Genomic DNA, 6,091 nt, shown 5'->3' with positions numbered 1-6,091 from the left:
TGACTTCTTTTCTCCTCTGAAACAGCTTCTATCCTGGTGCAGGCCCTCCATTACCTCACTCTTGGACTTTTGGGCCTGCTGGTTGGTCTCCCTATGCCACAGTGAGTTCTCTCCCCACCCAAGTCTACTCATCTGCCAAGATTTTTCTAGAGGTCTGACCTTGTCACTCCCTAATTCAACAACTCCAGTGGCTTCCTAATTACCTCCAAGATTAAATATAAAATACTCTGGTTTTTAAAGCCCTCCACTAGTTTTTCCAGACTTTTTATACTTTACTCCCCTCTGTGGACACTAACTTTCTTGCAGTTTCCACACAGAAGCCACTCCATCTCTTGGCCCCATTCTCTGGCTGACTGGCTAATAGTGAGTAGAGCAAACAGTCAGCAATGTAGTATGATAGATGACTGAACTAAGGGTCCACCCAAGAGATCTGAGCTTGGTGATTAATTAACCAAATGACTTATATAAATCGCTTCACTACCCAAGGCCCCAGCATCCTCATTTATAGAAGGAGGAGGTCTGGCTAAATGATCTTTACATTCCCTTATTCCCTTTCAGCTCTAACATTTCATGAGTTTAGAGAAGGGAGAGGTCACTGTGGGCTGGAGGGGGTATTTGAGTTGGGCTTTAAAAGGTTTGGGAGGAATTGGGCAGACAAAGAAGGGGAAGAGAATACCAGGTGAAGAGAATGAGATGAACAAAAGTGTGGAGGATAGATAGTACAAATCATATAAAGGAACACTAAGCTTGACTTGAACACAAGATTCACTTAGGGAAACAGTAGGAGAGAAGTCTGGTATGGTAACCACAGTGTGCAAACTAGTTATAACTTCTTTCTGAAGTTAGAACCAATGAAAATTTTCAGCAGAGGAGTGACTTTATGGGGGGGGGGAGGTTTCTTTTAAAATTTAATCTTCATGGATTAAATTACTCGATGTGGGATGCTGTGGAACAGCACAGAGGGAGCGGAAAGACCTCAGAAGAGGCCCAGGCCATTTGACTATTGTAGAATAGAGAAATGCCTCAGCTACTGTACCACTAGAATGGTGGGGGTAAAAATAATTGCTAGGACTTGGTGGCTAATAATAGAGTCTGGAGATAAAGGAGACGAAGATGTTTTGAGTGTGAGCAACTGGGAAAACAGAGATACGGTTATCCCTTCCACATCCTGACTTTCACCGTTACAGTTTCCATATATCATGGGTTGGCATGAGAAATTGAAAGGAAATTTTTGCAGAAGCTGCAGAGGACAGGCAAAGTCCAGGAGATGACACAGAGCCTATGATCAAACATGTAACCCAAATTTTACAATAAAGTACTATAAACACCCCATAAAAGGAAAAGAAAAAAAATTCAAACTTTTTCTCTGGTATGAAGGGAGGGCCAAAAAATTTTATGGGAATTTTCCAGTTCAAGGGAGCACTGTTGCCCCAGACCCTGGCGACATGAAAGGGCTAACTGTACTGATAACAGAAAGAGTGAGGTTAGAGGGAGGGGACTGAGATGGAGTTGGGCAGATGTGTAAGTTTAGTTTGGTATCCATTGAGCTTGAACTAGTAGTGCTGCTTCTTGGTGAAGATGTCTTATAGGCTGTTTTGAAGATGTGATTCTAGTATTTGGGAGAGGCCTCACATAGAAATTCGAGAACATTTTGTGTGGATGTTGATCATTTACATTTCTTCATTTAAATAAGTTGTGTATGTTTTCCTGGGACAGGAAAGGCAGCAATATACTGAGCTCCAGGAAACTATCCTGAAATGTGTGGGAGTGAAATGTGTCGGCCCTGTCCTAAGATCTAAATCAAGGCTAACTTAGTACCTGAATTTAAAAACTGGAAGAGGTGTTAAAGATCATACGGTCAATCGTTTTGACAGAGCATCCTGGGCCATCACCAGTTGTCCTGATTTTTGTCTTGCCACTAAACTTTGATGACTTTAGAAGACAGATTGAAACTAACTCTGCCTCACTTAAATCCAGTTCATGAGCAAGTCAAGACATCACCTCATGATGTCATTGGTCCTCTTCAAAAATGAAGCATCAAACTGTGATAGGCTTGACTCTTCTCAGAAATACAGTGGTCCAAAATAATTCCAAAGGACTCATGATGGAAAATGCTCTCCAAATCCTGAAAAAAGAACTGTGGAATTTAGATGCAGATTGAACTATACTGTTTCTACTTTTTTTTGTTTTTCTTTCTTGAGGTTTTCCCTTTTGTTCTGATTCTTCTGTCACTAATGCAGAAATATGTTTAATGAGATTGTACATATGTAACCTATATCAGATTGCTTGCTGTCTTGGGGAGAGGGAAGAGGAGGGAAGGAAAAAATTTGGAACTAGAAATCTTATAAAAACAAATGTTGAAAACTATTTCTACATGTAACTAGAAAATAATAAAATACTTTTATGATAAAAACCCCAACAAAATGAAGAATCAACAACAGCTTTTCTTTTCAGAGCAAAAAGGAAAAACAAAAAAAATAGAAATAGTATGGTTCAATCTGCATCTAGATTCCATAGTTCTTTTTTTCTGGATTTGGAGAGCATTTTCCATCATGAGTCCTTTGGAACTATCTTGAACCATTGTATTTTTTTTTTAAGTGGGGCAATAAGGATTAAGTGACTTGCCCAGAGTCACACAGCTAGTAAGTGTCAAGTGTCTAAGGCCGAATTTAAACTCAGGTCCTCCTGAATCCAGGGCCGGTGCTCTATCCACTGGGCCACCTAGCTGCCCCAACATTTGTTTTTATAAGATTTCTATTTCCAATTTTTTCTCCCTCTCCTTAAGACAGCAAGTAATCTGATATAGGTTATATATGTATAATCACATTAAGCATATTTCTACATTAGTCATGCTGTGAAAGAATCAGAGCATAGGGTCTCTTTCAAAGAAGGTAGTCTATAAGGGAAAGCAGATGGATCAGAAATAGTTGCTATGGAAACAATTGAATGTAACTTTTCTTTTTTCATTCTTAAACTATTGACCAGGGAGAAAGGCAGGAACCAGGATTTCTACTTAAATACAAGAAAACAAAACAAGTTAAAATTTAGCTATTAGGAAAACTGATGCTTGGTGGGAATACTCTTAGAAATAGCTACGTGTTGGGGCAGCTAGGTGGCACAGTGGATAGAGCACAGGCCCTGGATTCAGGAGGACCTGAGTTCAAATCTGGCCTCAGACACTTGACACTTACTAGCTGTGTGACCCTGGGCAAGTCACTTAACCCCAATTGCCTCACTAAAAATTAATTAATTAATTAATTTTTTAAAAAAAGAATACCTGATTAAGAAATAGCTATGTGTTGCTTTAAGTGGTGATCACCCAACCACATTACTCCTCCTTCTTTTCCTTCTTTTGTTACAGGGCAAGAGAGGACACAAGGGGAAAAAGGGAAATACATCAAGCGTCCCCTTTCTCTCTTCCTCTTTTCCCCTCTCTTCTCTCTCCCTCTCTCTTTCCCTCTTCCTTCCTCTTTTCCTCTTGTATGGAGCAAACTGCCTCAGTTTACCCAAATAACCTGAGGAGACCACCAAGTCAAGCAGAGACAGATTTATTACATTCCCATAGGAATGGGCAAGCTCAATGCGCGAGCCGCGCCAGCTAATACATGCCTTGACCTTTTATAGGAATGTTGGTCAGAGGGGAAGTCCCCACGCACACTAGGTCGAGCTCACAATCTAACATCCAATCCTGTCTCACCCAGGGTGCGTGTTCAGCTCATGATCAATGTATGGAGACATGCATACGTGTTCCAGGAACAAGGGGGAAAAGGGGAGGGGGAACAAGGTCAAACCAAAGGAAGAGGAAACAGGGGAGTGACAGTCAGATGTTTCAGATCTCACAGTTCCCACTGACTCCCCTCTCCGGGCCCCTGTCTCTAAAGATATTCAACCTGAATAACAGGAAGAGTCACTCAGGTGCTTCAGCATTGTTTTGTAGTTGTGTTAATTCTAGAAGGATGACAGGGTTAAAATTTATCTTCGGTTATGTTGGGAAGAAAAGAATAATCCATTGTTGGGGACCCCAGGGCCAAGGGGATTCTGCTCTGAGAAAAAGAGACATGTCACTTAACATCTGATCTCAACTCAATTGCTGCATCCTGTGCCAAGCCCCGTCCTTTCTTCTTGAGTCCCGAGTATTGAATTGGTGGGCAAACTCCCTGACCCACTGACTGGGGTTCTGACACATGATGGATTGCAGACAAAACTAATATGTAGCTGACAAGTGGGGAGACTGAGCAGAAGTAAAAATACTGTTAATTGGCAATAAAATTTAAAGGAGACAGTGAGAATTTGACAAGCAATAAACTTCTAAACGAACTACACTGGGGCAGGGCTGGGTACCTTCCAGACCCCATCCTCAGAGTTTAATCTGACTCAAATCCATAATCATATCATACACTCTCTTACCTTTCTCTTTCTCCCTCTCTTTCCTCCTCCCTATCTCCCTCTCTCTCTCCTGCTCCCTTTTCTCTACCTTCTCCCTCTTTCCTTCTTCCCTTTTCTCTTGTCTCTCTCCCTCCCTCTCTCTGTTCCTCTCTCTCTCTCTCTCTCTCTCTCTCTCTCTCTCTCTCTCTCTCTCTCTCACACACACACACACACACACACTCACTCACTCACTCACTCACGAGCACTACCCATTGAGCAAAAAAAAATTTTTAAACCCTCTAAAAAAAGAGTCCCTCAATGAATAACTATGAAGACCATCAAAACAAATTTCCCCATTAGCCATCCAGAGATACATATCTCTTTCTGCCTTTTAAGTTTATTGTCTCTCTGTCACAAGGCTAGTACACTTTTATCTCCATTCTTTTTTTTGGGGGGGGGGGGCAGGGCAGTGGAGGTTAAGTGACTTGCCCAGGGTCACACAGCTAGTAAGTGTCAAGTGTCTGAGGCCAGATTTGAACTGAGGTACTCCTGAATCCAGGGCCAGTGCTCTATCTACTGCGCCACCTAGCTGCCCCCTATCTCCATTCTTTTGGGCTTATGAATTCCAAAGTTTTTCAGATTAAAAAAAATAATGTTATCATTGTATACATTTTTCTCCTAGTTTTGTTCACTTCAATCTAGATCATTTCAGTTTCCTTTGAAACTATTTAATAATTTCTTTTTGGTTTTTTGTTTGTTTTTAGTGAGGCAATTGGGGTTAAGTGACTTGCCCAGGGTCACACAGCTAGTAAGTGTTAAGTGTCTGAGGCCGGATTTGAACTCAGGTATTCCTGACTCCAGGGCTGGTGCTCTACCCACTGCACCACCTAGCTGCCCCTAATAATTTCTTATAGTGATGTGGAAAATCAAACGTAGAAGGGAGGCTTTTACCTTGTCTGTAGCAGAAAGGCTCTGGCCTTGCCATGTTCCAGCTGCAGTCCTGTTTCTCCTTTGTCCTTTGTAAAGTAATCTCTGCCCTCATCCTTGTTTGATAAACTTGCATGTATCTTGCTTTCCTGTAAAGACGACTATACCACTATACCACTCCTACTCTTTTTGCATATAACCAAGTGGGCTAAAAGAATTGGGGCCCATTGTTGGAGATCTGACCCCAGTGGGCCCGCACGCATAATAAACTCTCTCTCTCTCTACCTTGAGTACCTGGCTGAGTATTTTCTGTACCTATCATACCGTAACATTAGCACAATAACATCCCATTAAATTCATATATCTCAGTTTGTTCAGTCATTCCCCAATAGGAAGATAGTCCCTGAAGTCTCCAAGTTTTGGTTATCATGAAAAGAATCACTGTGAAAGTTTTTGTACATATAGATCCTTTTCCTCTTTCTTTGATTTCTTTGGGGCATAGGACTAGTAGTAGTATAGTTGAGTCAAAGGGTATGCATAGTTTGGTAACTTTCTAGGCACAGAAACATATTTATTTCCAGAATGGCTGGATCAATTCATAACTCTAACAACACTATATTAATGTACCTGTTTTTCCACAGCCCCTTTTACATTTGCATTTTCCTCTTGTCATATTTGCAAGGCTGATGGGTATGAGTTGGTTTAATAGCAAAGTTTTTCAAATCAGCTTATTATTTTTCATATGATGATTGATAGTTTTGATTTCTTCTTCTGAAAACTGCCTTTCATATCCTTTGAC

This window comes from Dromiciops gliroides, chromosome 5 (genome assembly GCF_019393635.1).
Source record: "Dromiciops gliroides isolate mDroGli1 chromosome 5, mDroGli1.pri, whole genome shotgun sequence".
Lineage (NCBI taxonomy): Eukaryota > Metazoa > Chordata > Mammalia > Microbiotheria > Microbiotheriidae > Dromiciops > Dromiciops gliroides.
The sequence above is the reverse complement of the archived record's forward strand: the minus strand, read 5'-3'. Positions refer to the sequence as shown.